Below are 15,662 nucleotides of genomic sequence, written 5' to 3'. Positions count from 1 at the left end.
CAGGTGCTGAACACTGCAGGGGAGGTTTCCCTTTTCTCAAAGGTAGAATATTGGATTCTATACAATATTGAATTAATGTGGAGATTCTCTGTTGTCTTTCAGAACACGCCAATGGACATAAAACCGCACAATGAGCAAACAAAGACAAGGTACGTCACCGTAGGAGCCCAGGTCAACTTCAAGAGCTGGAGTAAAGGTGTGGGAGAAGTATGGAGGAGGCAGGGAGGAATGCTTTATAGTACCCCATTACAAAAATATCTTTGGTAGTTTCACCCCCACAAGGCATCTATGAGATACGGTTGCTTAGAGCCTTCTAAACAGCCAAATCATTTCCAGCTTGCACTGTAATTTAGTAGGTAGCTAGCTGAAAAATCTTCAAGTCCAATTAGACAATAATTGCATGTTTGAATTTGAGCAATTTGTACAGAATAGGACAATTTAAATCTTTCAGAGGACTTAGCTGAATAGCTACAATAAACCTATGCCCTAGAAACTGCCTAAACCTCCCCTGTCACAGCTTGAGGCCATTTCCCCGTGTTTTAACACCTGGTGCATGGAAGAAGAGCCCAATCCCCACCTTGCTACAACCTCCTTTAAGATAATTGTAAAATACAATAAGGTCCCCCTGAGCCTTCTTTTCTCTAAGCTAAAATCAATTTAAAAACCTGCCTCCGTGTTTCTAACAGACTGTATACACTAACATGGCTCAAGAAGCACCATGGTCACACTACAGGCACTGATGCAAACTTCCACTAGCCCAGGCTCTTATTAAGGAACCACAGCAGTACCACAACGCAGCACTGCCTCGTGAGGAACCCCAGTGGAGAGCTCTGAGTGCTCACCCTACACCTAATAGGGTCCAGTCACCCCCTATCTGAGGGGAGCCAGACCTAGAAGCAGCACTAAGGAGCCCATCCAGCACCCCCAACCCAGCACAAACTAGCATGATAGTGCTGTGCAGGGATTTAATGGGGCTGGTGGGCCACAGGGAGCCCATGGGGGTGGGGGGCAGTCCTGGGTGGGACTCATTAGCGCACTCAAAGGCCCCCGGCTCCCTCAGGTGCTTGGGAGGTGATAGCAGCAATGTTAGTCTAGGTTTTTATCTAAATAGTAAATATTTTTTCCTTATTTTCAAAGGCAAACCTTTTCACAGGTAGGGTATTCCCATTAAAATCTTCAGTTAATACAAAAGAAAATTAGAAAAATCCTGTTTTTAAGCTGTGATTCTTTTTGGAGGGGCAATAGTCCTTTATATGTGAGCCCTTACTTCGTAACTTTGTGAAGCGATTGCTTTAGCTACTGTAGTCTTTAATCCCCCCTGTTTACAATAGCTGTGTTTGCATTTCAGCATCTTACTTTGCTCTACAAGATCTATGCTGGGAAGCTGCTCCTGTGTCAGTGATAGAGAACGGATGCTCTCAGCTTTTCTGTTCCTTAGCCACTTGCATGTTTTCAGAGTTCTTCAGGCAGTCTTTTCACATATTCTCTAGAACAGCTGAAGATTACATGCTAGTGGCAAAGGCTCATCTTCTTATTACCTATGGCAGCTTGAAAATTAGGGTAAGTTAACTGTGTCACACTGCAGTTGAGCTGGGAACAAAAGGAGGGAAAAAAAGGAAAAATCTAGATCAGGAAGCCTTTAGTCAGTCTGTGTGGGTGAATGTGGGCAGATAATGTAATGGAAAAGCAAATATGCTGCTAAAAGAAGATTTAACAAGTTTCTTCTTCAACAAGGGGTGACAGACTCATACCAGTAACTCACAGTGAAGAGCAACTCAACAGATATTTCTGAAGAAGATACCTGAAGTTCTTCTTCCTGTGAAAAAGCCAGGATTTCTAACCTGCTTTCTCATGTACTCTGAGCTCTCCCATTTGATTTTTTTTTATTATTATTATTATGGTGATGATAGTTCTCCTATTATTCTTTTTTTTTTTTTTTTTTTTTTTTTTCCCCTCAGGGCTTTTCACTTAATATATATATATATTTTTTTTTAAATCAAATCACCATAGCATTATATATAAAGGAATAGAAACAGTAGAGCAGAGAGTTGGTTTCCAAGGTTTCTCTCTCTCTTTTTTTTTTTTAGTTACTACAATTAGGAATTGCAGAATGATATTCACCATATTACATATCAGTGCCAACATTCATGCTAATAAATAGATCTTTTGGCTTCTTCTGTGTATGTAAAGATCTTTTCTTAGTACAGCTCTGTGAGGTTCCCCCAAGATACTACGTTAAAAATGTCTTTGGTCTCAGGTTGGAGAGGTACGAGATTAGCCTCCCTCTTCTTGCCTTATCTCGTACTTCTGAGGATTTGCATCCCTCTCATTTGAGTCTGGATTATAGGTTCACTGTCCAAGAAATGTTGCTTCTGCTGGCAGTTGGATCCCTTGAGATATTCATCCATCATCTTTGTGCTCCTCCCTTTCTTTTAATTTCTCCTATGCCTTATGAGCTCCCGCTTATTAACGCAGCACTGGGGAGGGTCTTGAGGCTGTTCTGCAGAGTGGCATCGAGCAGGATGCTAGCCAGACTGTTCCAAAGAGCTACAAAGATAAGTTCACATACCAGCATTTAAACTATCTCCCTTCAGACAACTGCCCTTCAAGAGACACCTCGGCTGCCTCCATCTTTTTCAATGAAGATTACAGGCCAGGAAATAAAAAATCTAAGTAGGTGTTAACACTCAGAAACTGCAGTAATGAGTCTAGTTAGATAAGCTGGGCTGGCTGGTGAGCCAGCTGTATGGGAGTGTTTCCAATGAAAAGAAACCTTCCTCAGACACTCAGATGAAGGTTTGTTGCAGGCTGTGTATTTTGATCACTGGTTATCCATTTATACTTAAATACTGAAATAAGGGGAAACAACTCTTGTGGGTCAGTTAATCACCATATAATTTCCTGCATTCTTTCAATTAATTTCAAGGCAACTGGATACAATTTCCATGATATTAAGGTTTACACAATTATCAGAGGAGGGACACTTTGGTCAGACAGTTTTTCTGATTTGTATGGGGCAGTTTAGAAAAATAAAATAAAAAATAAAAAAAAATCAAAGAGTTATCCTGATCGCTATAGAAGTCTTCCAGGCCACAGGAATAAAGACAGAGACAATTTTGAGGTTACTGATAATTTCATTTCTTTGATTCCTAATCCATCTGCAGATTGCCTTAGTTTAGACGTGGTGTTTATCAGGCTTCCTAATCCTTCTTCAGAGGAATTTCTCCCTTCTTCAGGGAGGGCTTTTCAAACAGGTGTTCTGGAAGTAGAGGAGGCAAACACAGATTATGAAAAAGGGTTTGATCCAAATCACATCCAAGTGTGGATATCCAGAGGAGCAAAGACCGAAACAGGCCCCTATTTGTGGTTGTCAAAGTTTAATTTTAAGAATGCTGCTTTTTAATTTGGCACACAGCAGGCCTCCCAGCCATGGAGCAGAAGCATGAGCAGGGAACTTAGAAGGATTAGCTGGCATCTGCTGTGCCTCAGCTCTGGCTGTTAGAAAATGAAATGCAGCAAGGGAAAGAGAAGCACAGTAGTGATGTATTTCCAATTCTCCTTTATTTTCTGGTTTACCACTAATATACTTGATAGTTTCTCTTATTTATTTTTTTGGCTCTGAGAGCCAAGAGCCTGTAGGAGAAAGTTAGGACTTATATCTACCCATACAGAATTCAGATGTCTGTTGTCATTCACTGTAGAAGACTTTAGGCACCATTCTACAGGCTCTGGCTGAAAATTTACCGGGATGTTGCATTGGTGTTACTGAAATTGGAAGAGTTAGGTTCAGAGACAAACCTGGCTTTGAGATGCTAATGAGCATTGAAGATGGCAGTATTTGAACACCTCAGAGTCAATTTGGTGGAGGGACGTCAAGGGAACAATACAGAGATTGGGGGTGTATACTCTTCGTTCATTTTCTTCACTGTGGTAGCTCTTATTCTTGGAAATTAATTGCAGACTGTTGCCGAGTACAGAGCACTAGTGTAAATGTGTTCCCTGCACTGAGTACTTAGTAATGATAATAATTAACAATAGAGACATGCAAACAGTTTTCATTTAATAGTAGAGTTGCCTGCAAGTGTTTCCATTGTTAAGCTCTTGTCAGAGCTTTGTACTTTTAATTAAAGGGAAGCTGATGCTGGTAGAAAGGTGTTGGATTGACATTCCCTGAAAATGAAATCTTCTGCTTAGCTGCTAAAAAAACAACAGACAGAGCTACCTGAGTATAATACATACTTGGCTACTTTTAGAATAAATTTGGGAGAGCCAAACTCCATACTCATCTAGTGCTATTGCTTGTGGATTTAAAACGTTATTCAAAAAATGACTTAATCAACAGGTGGGAGAGTTTTGCATTATGGACTGGGTTTGGGGAGATCTGGGTTTTAATTCCTTCTCTATGACACGTGCTAGGTGACATTCGCAAGTCACCACAGCTCCTCAGGAAATTCAGGACATCTAACACTTCTAGTACGCCCTGCTTCAGGTCTGAGGAAGGGATGAACTGTGCCTATGAAGTATGTGTTTCTCTCCATGGCTCTACAGGAATTTGAGACAACTACCTCATCTGTAGTGATGGTTTAGTTCACCAGAACACAGGTATCTAAAGCAGAATTTCATCTCCAAGATGTTTTTCATTGGAATATTGAGATTTCAGATGTTAAGACTGAATTTTTATGTCCTGAGTTGAAGATCCAGCTTTTTTAGCCTAAAGCCTGCATAGACTAACATGCTAAGGAGTAATGTTCTAGGGCAGATTCTCAGTGGGGAAGCACAGATATCACTTTCACTGCCATTTTAAAAATCATGGTATGGTATTAAAGCAGTGGATTAGTTACCAAATCTATGAAGGCATATAGTTAATGAAAGAAGTATCACAGAGATAGTGAACTTCACAGGAAGGGGCAAACTTGACTTTACTCTTAATATTTCATTATGCTCCAGGGAACATTTTGGAAGATTTGTGTCTTTGCATTCTTGCTGTAAGAGATTAAATGGAAAAAAAATATTTCCAATAAAACATGTTTTTAAGTTACATCAGAATTCATCTTGCCCCTAAATCTCTTGGCAGCACTGGAGTTTTAGTATTTCCATGGCTGCAACTAAATCCATTTCCTAATTCACACGCCAGGTAACAATCAAGATGCCCTACCAGCTATAATCTCTAAACCTGAAAGACATCAAGTTTGCATTTTGTTAACATGTTTAGGATAAAGTCTTTGGTAGAAAACTTTTCAAAACTCCCCTCTGAATCGCATGCTCATATAAATATTGGCGAAAGGTGTAGATTATATGCATAATCTCCTTATATAGCTGAATGCCCTTTTGAATTTTGCCAGTCTGCTTCTGCATTGCGCTTGTGATCCCCAGCATGACAGTCATATCTGGATTAAATAAAACAGGGGATAATACATCTCATCCCCAAAGCAAACCTGATCCTTGCTTTCAACATTCTCTGTTTTGATCTTACATTTTCGTTTTGCATACATATATATCTTTGTGTGTCTCCGTGTGTATGCTCATTTTCAATCTGCATACATTCCTTCATATAATCTTATTCAAGCTTAGTTCTAACTCCTTTGTTTTTTCAAGTCACATCACCCTTGCTGGAATTACCCCATCCTATTTGAAGGTAATCTTCAAAAATCTAGTGCTTAGATATCAGATGCTTACCCTAATTTAGCAGTGAAGAATCATTTGCTAGTTCCCCTGACTTCAGTTGCAATTGTACTACCACATCTGCTTACTTTAGCAGCAGAAGGTGTAATAATTACCCAAGTTTTTCTAGAATTAAGGAGAATCAATTGGATTAAAAAAAAAAAAAAAAAGAGAGAACACCAGAAACACCAGGAAACAAGACAGGCCACAAAAGCCAGGGATGTAGGGAGGTATGATGATCCAAAGGAATTTTCAAAAGCAATTATTATGAGTCTATTTAAAAGTAAGTCACCCTTTGAGAATTATGTGGAATAGAAATAATTTCAGTTTTGTGATTCACTGCAATGAAGTGTAACTTCTTTGTCTTACCCTGTGTTTCAAGAAACATTTTCTCAGCCTCATACTAGGGACAAACAACATAGCAAGATTTCAGAAACATGGAAACTGAATTTAACATCAAAATCCTGAGAAGGACTGTTGGAATTTTATAATTTATATGTTCCAGACAGATTCATAACTAGCACCGTAAAAAAACTATATTGGTATAGTTTTTTTTAGTTGAAATGGGTTTTGTTTTTAGCTAAAACATATACCCTTCTGGTTGTCTATTACTAACAGGTGTTTTATACCAGTCTCTCTCTAATCCTGCTACAGAGGAATAGTAAAGTAGCAAAACCATCCTTATTCCACTCTTTTTTTATAATTTTAGCCATACCCATAAAGTGGTGTAAGCAATCAGATGAATTCTGACACAAAAGGTCCCAGCCTGAACCAGGTATCTGTTACAGCTTTGCTAATTTCCCAGTGAACGATCAACCAACAGTTGTAGCAGCTGTGATAAGAGGATTCTTGTTTACAACAACATTCCAGATAGCCTGCTTTTGTTTTAATAGCACGTTTTTCATCTTCAGTCTAGGAGTCTGTCATAGAGAGGTACCATAAATTACTGCCACAGCATGCTCCTTACCACCTACAGTCTTTCTGTAGCGATATATGACCCATAAATCTTACTGACATTCTTTTCCATGGCTCTTTTAATGTTCTCCCCTTTCTCTCTCCCTCTTCTCCCCTTCTTTGCTGTGAACAACTCCAACAGGTTTTGTTTTGTTTTAAAAAATGGGCAAAAAGCATGAAACAAAATGGAATCAGATTTTGTGGGGAAACCTGGCTGTGAACACACTAAATTAATCAGCTCCAGATAAAGAGTCTTGCTTCTTTAAGCACTTCACAGCCTAGGAATTGCTGAAGGCTTTGGCATGGAAAATAAGCTCATTTTAGCATAATATCAGTAATAGATTTGGTCCTAGCATTTCAGTAATCCAGTTCATTACAGATTTCTTTCCAGATATCACTCTGTGTTCTGGGTAAATGGTTGCCACATGTTCTGCAAGAAATGGAATTACATTAACTTCTTGGGATAACTTTATGTCATTGAAGTAAACTTGGTTGGTGGCCTCTGGAGATCCATTATCAGTTTCAAGCACACTAACTCACAAAGAGATAATATATACACACAAAAGACTGTAAGAATTAATTTCATTGTATTTAGAATGAATAGATTCTTTCCAAACTAGTAGCATCCTCTTAGCAAGAAATTGCTTAAATGATCTATATAATAATTTCTCCCCAAATCTTCCCATTGGCTTATTGGACAATTTGACAATGTCACAGGTAGATGCTTCTATTATTTCTTATTTCATTATTTATTTTGCTTTTTGTTCTGTTACATTTATTCTATTTAGAGAGTAACACCTCTGCCAACTACAGTTTAATTGGTATCTAAGACCTGGCCTGCATTTACATTTTACTAGAATAATAATGTTGGTAAGGATTTTTTTAATAAAAGGATTATGCTGCTATGAACACTTTTGTGGATGCAATTAGGTTAGTATAAAAGTGATTTATACTGATTTAGTTCTTCCCCTACTCTATGGTAATAGCTATCTAATTATAAAGTATGTTTATACTGACACAATTGTATCCACAATCCTGGTACGCTTTTTCATTCTTCATTTGTCTTAATGTAAATTCTGTCAAAAGAAAATGACACATGCACATACATACACCCACAAGCAAGATCATCAAAGTCCTGAAAATCTATTTGGTCAAATTCATCAGAAGATAATTCTGTCTCTGGGGCTTTAATCTCTAAAGAGCAAGATCAGTTTGTGGTGATCGTAACTGCTTGATTTGCATTGTAGCAGCCATAAAAGACTCCCACAGTGCATAAAAAAACACCATTTGAGGAACTTCCTTGAAGAAAATGGGATCAATAGCACTATAAGGAGCTAAATTGCTGTTACTGAAAATGTATACTAGATTAACTTAACCCTTTAAACTCTGCATACAGCAGATGTAATAAAACTCTTAAATCAAACTGTACTGATGAAAGATTTAAGAGTATCTGCCACGCAGTCCTGTGATCTCCTATGGAATAAACAAAGCTCTGAACAGATGGCATACAGTGAACTGATAACGTCTCTCTCTCTTTTTTAAAAAAATATGTTCCTCATTAGGCACCACCTGGAATATGGTGCTCTGTTCTGCACCTCCCAATGCTTAAAAGCCAGACTACACGGAGGGAGGTAATCCAGGAGCATTTGGAGATGTTATAAGGGAAAACAGAGCTTAGAAAAGGGTTAACGCAGTTAGGGGGCAGGACTGTGGACACTAAAAAGTCACTGTTGTTGATGCCAGTTCTCAACAAGCCATAGCCATGGTGGCAAGGAGTGTCTTTCCCCAAAACCTGTGCTGGGTGAAGAAGTGGGGCAGGACAGGCCTGTTACTGGCCTTACCTGGAGCAGCCAGCAGCTGGCCCTTGGCAAAGCTACAGGGAGAAGGCTCACTGACAAAAACCTGCTTGGCTTTAGGTGCTCATGGAGACCTGGGCTTGCTGTGGTGGCAAACGTGAGGTGAAGCAAGCAGCGTGGGAGAGGGTTAGTAAATATATGGCCTGCTTAGCTCTCATTCTGCTGAGGGCAAAAGGTGCTCCTCCTGGGCTCTGGCTGAGCTGCTTTTAAACCAAGCTTTTTTGTGTGTGTGTGGTGGGACTCTTCAGGGGCAGGGAGAGCTTTGTATGGGGTTAGGGACCTTAGGGGATTTGTGGGTCCTGCCCTGCAGCCCTGCCTTGGCACAGAGTGCAGTGGGGACCTGTGTGAGCTCTGGGAAAACCCCTACAAGCCCTCAGGGCAGAATAGCAAAGCCAGCCTTGTAGAGGCAAAAGAAAAACAAATAACAAGCTTAAAAAGCATGCAAACTGCCTAATTGGCCTGTTCTTCACAATTTGGGGTGGGCAGGGAGCCTTGCCGCAGGTGTGGACCCAGCTGGGCACCTGCCCCAGGTGCTGCCGCCAGCACAGGGGCTGTTAACAGAAAGTTCCAGAAGGGACAGGAAGCAAGGAGTGCGCTGGGCTGTGGTGCCGAGTGGAGGTAAGCAGTCTTTGGATTTAAAAAAACAACAAAAAAGTATTTATTGTGTATCTTTTAAGTTGTATCTGCTGCCTTCTAGTGTGTGGGGCTTCTTGTATTGTGTTTTTTTGTTTGTTTGTTTCGTCTGTGACTTAGAGGAGCGTGCAGCTGGGAGGTCTCTGAGGCGTTAAACACGGCTTTTTTCTTGGTGATTTTCAAATCCAAGCCTGTGTTTGTGAAGGAGAAGGGGAACTTTGTATTGAGAATTCTGAGTATTTCAAACAGTGTGCAAAGGTGGAAATAGAGAAGAAAACAGAAGGGCTATTGTGCAGGCTGGTGAAAGTGTTCTTGAGTCTAGCTCGGTAATTTGAAAGTTAAGTGGATTGCAAGCAGAGCAGTCAGAGCAATTAGCTGGGCTAATGTGACCACGATAAATGTAAAAAGTAGTCAATGCTAGTGAAAGAAAGTGGCTGTTGTTAATGTCCAAAAAATAAATAAAAAAGGGCCATTACGGAAAGGTCAGTTCAGGGGAATAATATTCAAGTAGATGCTAAAAGAAACAATTGCACTAATTGATGCTTAATTTTATGAATGCTTCAAGAGCCATGAGTGAGGTGGGAATTGGGCAGCAAAAGGGAAGGTCAAAACTTTGAATTTAAGGCATCTGAAATGCTTCTGGACTGGGCTGGCAGGGTGGCTGGATGCAGCGCTGTGGCGTGTGAGGTTCGCTGGTTTTGAAGCATTCTGCTTCTGTGTGGAGAAGGGACATTGCAGGCACCAAATGCCTTCCTTAACAAAGCATAAAGTGTCCAGCACATGGAATAACATTGCCCACAGGCTCTCCATGTGTATGTTTTATGGAGATCCTTTCCCTTATGCTAAGCATCTGTTAAGTCAACCACAATAAAACGGTCGAATTCTTTAGCTTGCTGCTGTACCCCCCAAATGCAGCCTTATTTCTTACAGGCGTGAGTTTGGTTGGATGTTGGTTCTGTAGAAGGTGTCAGTTGCTAGTGAGGTTTATTTTTTGGATGTTTTTTTTAATAACTTGTTCTGGATGTGGTCAGTGCCAATCGGTTAAATTGGATCCCGCACTATGTGGTCAGTTAATTTTATTTGTTTTGATCTGATTAAGTTCCTTAATACCATTCAAGATTCAAGCATTTCTCTAGTCATGATTTTTAATAAAGATTAAGCATTAGCAGTCTTTTGGGTCTCTGTATAGAATGTTCTATAGTAACACCAAGCTGCAAGGGTATTTAAGCACTAAGAATGAAGAAGGTGAGGTACGTAGATGAAGTGCTATGGTAACTTTTCATGTCCAAGAATAAAGATTAAAATAAAGGGATTCTAGTAAAAGTTACTTGAATTGCCCTTAAGCCATACAGCATGATCTAATTCTGAGATCATAAAAGGAAAATCCTCCTTGAGGCATGGCCACAGTAGGGAATTGGGAGAGCAGGAATCCTGCTGCTGGTAGGCAAGTGGCCAAGGATGGAGCAGAGCCACAGCTGATCTTCCTGGTCCCCCCCATCCTGTGCTGGGGGTTGTGGAGAGATGGACAGACAGCCAAGGGTTTTCCCATTGCCTGTCATCCCTTTCCACTGATACGCTGGCTCGTTCCCCGTGCAGTTCCTGTTAGACCCAGTATTTACTAGGGAGGAAAATCTGGCTGATGCTGAATGGCAAGAACACAAGAAGGGAGCTGAGGCTTTTCCGAGATGCCAATGGGACAGCAAATCAATATCCTTGTTCAAAGAGCAGAATGAGCGGAGTTTAGAGTGAAACTAATGGGAGGACCAGGAAAGAAAAGCTTCAACTGCTGTTACCATGACAAATAATGACAAAAAATGACTGAAGTATTTTAAAGGTAATGTTGCAATAGAAGATAACCTGTGAGTTGCTTGGTTATAATTGGGCTGGGCTCTGTCAGCACTTGTTAGGGTTGAGAGCAAGCGCTCCGCAGGATGCGCCAACAGTACGTGCGCTGGGTGATGCACAGAGGGGGAGATAACACTGTTGTGAAAAGGCCCTGAATTTAATTCTCCTGGAAGCAATTTTTTTAATTCATGCTGGGAGGAGTATGGGTAGGCAGCCTCACGTAATGCCCAAAGACAATTGGTAATTGGGAGTCCTGAGCTGTTTTGGGAAGGGGAATGTAACACAGCAGAGCAGCTAACTAGAAGTTGGGCTGTCTTGCTGTTCCTTCATTTGTTCCTTCTATTTTACTGAAAGCCAAAAAATGCATGTTTTTGTCTTTTATCTCTAGAATCTTTCACAGGACACTTTCTTATACCAAGATTGACAAAATCTTAAATATACCAATGTGGTAGCTGTCTTTCAAGTACTGTTTGGACTGGATCTGTTAGTCGACTGACTTAATGTATTACATGATTTGAATGGAGTGTTACATTACCTGAAGCTTCCTACAAACCAATTACACAGCCTCATGCCCCAGTCGATGAAAATTTTGTTCTCATAATCCATGTCCTGCTGAACTTTCTGAATGTGGAGAGGAACTTAGTGTGCCATAGGCCAATGTAAAATATCCTGTACAACAGTGAAATCAATGCACTGGGCTTCACTCTCCCTTGTAAGTGGATATTAGAGAGGTCAGGAAATACATACAGATGGTGCTATTTATAAAAATAGATTTAATAGAATCCTATAACGTGAGCTTTTGCTTCAAGTTTTGCCAGTAAAGAGCCCAATGAAGTCAGTGAAATGCGTGCTGTTACTGACTCGAACAGATTTTCAGATTGTGCCTTCAGGAGAGAGATGACAGACTGTGCTACAAATTGTTCTCATACAACAAGGCATTTTAGCAGTACTCTAGGCAGCCTTGAACAAGCTTTATCAGGGAAAAAAAGGTCAAATTATAACACATTGTATAGTTTTGATGCTGTGATGTTTTTTATTACCTTTTGAAAGAACTTGGGATCCCCTACTGAAATCATTGCTTAATTGTGTCTCCTATCCTTGTAGAAAAGGGTCAGAGACTGACTTTAAAAGGATTTGGATCTTTTCCTTAGGAAAATATATTTTCTAAAATCAGAGGGGTCTTTGCAAGAAGCAGGAGTACCTGACTAGCAGTTCTTACCATTGTTTCTGTATTGTATGTTACTACTGGAATGGAATTTAAATTTCAAATACGAGTATTACTGTTCAGAAGTATTTAAAAAAGCAGCAACAGCAAAAACCTGAAACTAGATAAATTGCTCTCTTTTTTTTTTTTTCTATTTTGTCACTTTAAAACAGGGAGAATAGAAGAACATCCCCAAGTTCAGTCCATGTTGATTATTGACTTCCAGCTTCAAAGCCACTTTTTGTAACTCAGTAATAAAGTTCCAAAAATGTGGTGGTGGTGTGGAAATTGCTCATGCAGACAGGCTCAGCTAGAGCTGTTAGCAATTGTCACTAGAGCACCTGCAGTGCAAGTGGCCGGCTGATGAAAACAGTGAAGTGCTTGTCTCACGTCCCTGTTGGGGAATAACAAATCTGGAGGGGATCCAGCTCTAAGTGAACCCAGCACCCATGAGCTCTGCAGCACTTGCAGTCCGATTGTCTATGTAATTAGCTGTCTCAATCCTTTTTTTGAAAACCCAACCACTTGTATTAGGTACTGAAGTGAGAGCTCAACTGTTTATCAGATACAGTGCTCCCTGCAATTGCTCATTCCTTTTGGGGATGAGATTTCTGATCAGGCGTGTTACCACACCTAGAGGAGCGTGGGGGTTCCTAGTCACCGACTTCAGTGAATGAAAGCTGCAGTTCCTTAATTAGGCTGCTTTAGGGGCTATTAATATCACACTAGCTCTAGCTGTGAATGCTTTTTAGAGGTGTAAGTTAAAGGGCTTTACCAGCAGAATCAGTGTCAAACCTCTGCCATTTAGAGTAAGTGTTAAATTTAATGACCCGTTCTGTGGCTCTGTCCTGTCCTTTAACCACAGTGTGACTCCTGCGCACAGGGCTGACCGATCTGAAAGTTCATGCTCTGAAGCTGGATAGTTGCTGCAGCTGCTTCATCTAAGTGACCTTGACAAACCATTTTCAAGGGCAGTGGTGCTTTTTATGATTTGGTGTTGGTTTGGGCAGGGTATTTCTCTCAGGCAGGTTGCTGTGTCCTAATACATCCTGAGCAGGAAGCGCCTCTGAGCTGTGCTACTCCAAGGAACTCAGTGTTTCTATCCTATGGCTACATCTGTACTGCATTCATAGTTGCCTTAGCCCTCAGGATTGCACTCAATCAAGGTTTGTATTCTAGAGCAGACAGCAGTTTGAGCATGCTGTCCAGAAGGATAATTCAGGCTGTATGCAGACTCGTGGGATGACCATGAATACACTGTGTGGATGGGGTACAGACCGTGTGGTGTTTGTTATCCCCATTACTCGATGGTGCAGGCATAATGTGCAGCTCTGTCAGTCAACAGGAAAATGCTCCTGAGCCTTCCCCTGCCGAAGTTCAGGCACTGATGTTGCTAGCTGGCCTAAAGAAAAGGAAAATAAAACCTCAGCATTCTGGAGTTTCAGCTGATGCGAGTCAATGAGGAAGTAGGAAATTTCTTTCGTATTTTCCTTTTTCAGTTCTTCAAGTACACTTGAAAGAAAGCAAATCTGGATTCTGGCACTGGGCTGTAGACTACTTATTCATTGTGCTTAGGATGGTTGTCATTTGGCTGAGAAATAATCTACCAGAATAAGAATTGTCTTCTGGTATGTGAATCCCAGAAATCTGCAAAGATCTGTGAGACCGCAGAGTCTTTTTAGTGTTAGCATCTTTTGAGTCAGGCTCAAGGCCAGGGAAAAATCATAATGGCTTTGTTTCCAGACATCTTCAGTGCTAGAGAAGAAACCAAATTATTCATTAATACTAATAACTTCTGTTATAAGTTGAGAGGGACAGCAGCAGATTGTGATGTAGCTGATAGCAAGCACCAGGTGATCTGATGTGACTGATGATCCTGGCTCTGTCTGCACATATGTACGTTTCCTATTGGGGACATCTAGGTGGCACTTTAATAATAGTAATCTTAATATACTCCTTGGAAGTGCACTGTAGCAATTTTAAGGGCATTAAAATGTCTTGATGTTATAAACAAAAATAACCCACCTATTTGTGTGCTTTGTATCCATTTTAGATTTGTGGGAATCCCCTTGATATTGTGAAATGCAGCATGTATCTGGGACTTTGCTGTATTCAGAGCCTGTCTCTGAGATCTTTGCATCCACAGTGCATTATGCTTTTCACATCTTAAGAGTGAAATGTGGTTTGAAAGCACTTTGATTAATAGGTCCTGCTCAAAGCTTTGTCTCTGGGCTAGAGAACCGGGCGCCTTGCTGTTTCCATGTCATTTGCAGAGCAGTCTCTTGTTGTGTGTGTACTCGTACACGTCAGCGTGGTGCTGCCTGTGGATTGCATTAAATACTTCACCCTATGCCTGTCTAAACTTCTAAGCATTACAGTTGTAGACTGTGCATGTAAATAATTTATGAAAAACATTGTATGGATTTTAAGTCTTACCCTTTTAGCATCTGCCTTTTCATCTCTGAATGTTACTTGTGTATTACATGGCTGTGATAAATTGGCTATTTAGTGAATTGGTTATGGTGGATTTTCAGGAGAAAGCTGAAGTAGCTGTTACTCACGTAAATATGCAAAACTTTGCTGGTAACAAACTAGAAAAAAAAGGCTAATTAGTATAATTACTGTCATTATGATTCTAATTTAACTGCATAGACTTGCACTGCAGCAACATCAGAGCTGTCACATTTGCAAACTGCATAATTATATGTATTAAGTTCTGTCTCTGTTGCATCCAATACATAAAATGTGCTGTTACCTTAAATTGCTCCAAAAAAGAAGTCAAAATGTCATTAAAGGTCTAGCTTGATTTTTCTTGATTTTTTTTTTTCTGATTACCAGTGAAAGGTGAAACAAAAAGCTTTTCTAAATAAATGTTTTATGAATTTTATCGATTTTCTTAAAATAGGTGGTAAATTGAAAATAACAAATCTGAGTGTACAAGAATCCATTTATACATTCATGCCTGTGTTTCTAAGTCCTAAATCCTACTGCCATGTTCTTACTGGTAGCACAGATTGTCACTTGAGTGTCAGAAATCCTATCCCACCAGAAGTTTCATAATAAGTGTCTTTCAATCTAGCTGTTATGGAGCAACTTCCTCTAATCAGGACGGTGTGAGTACTGTCTGGCTGATACTGCATGGCATTCTTCTGAGGAGGTCATATAGAATAATGTCAACTGTGAAATCTTAAGTGGCTGTAAATGTGTTTCCTATTAAATTAAACATTCAGTAAGATATCTTAGAGACTCCTCAATTACTTAGAGGGTTCGTATCTTAAACTAACCTGAAGGGAGAGGTGGTTATTGTCTGTGCTTTGGAAGATAGGATACAACTTGAAGTAATTTTGATTCATTGGGAAAATGTCCCTGTATCAAAAGGATGACATTTGATAAAGACAAGAAAGGAGGAAGCAAATGTAAAGATACGTAATAAGGAATAATTAGTGAGGAAGTAGAGGATGTGGTGTCACAAACTGAGTCAAAATGGGATTCAGCTGCAGAAAAGGCAA

Source organism: Aythya fuligula, chromosome 27 (assembly GCF_009819795.1).
Source record: "Aythya fuligula isolate bAytFul2 chromosome 27, bAytFul2.pri, whole genome shotgun sequence".
In the NCBI taxonomy this organism is placed as follows: domain Eukaryota; kingdom Metazoa; phylum Chordata; class Aves; order Anseriformes; family Anatidae; genus Aythya; species Aythya fuligula.
The sequence above is the reverse complement of the archived record's forward strand: the minus strand, read 5'-3'. Positions refer to the sequence as shown.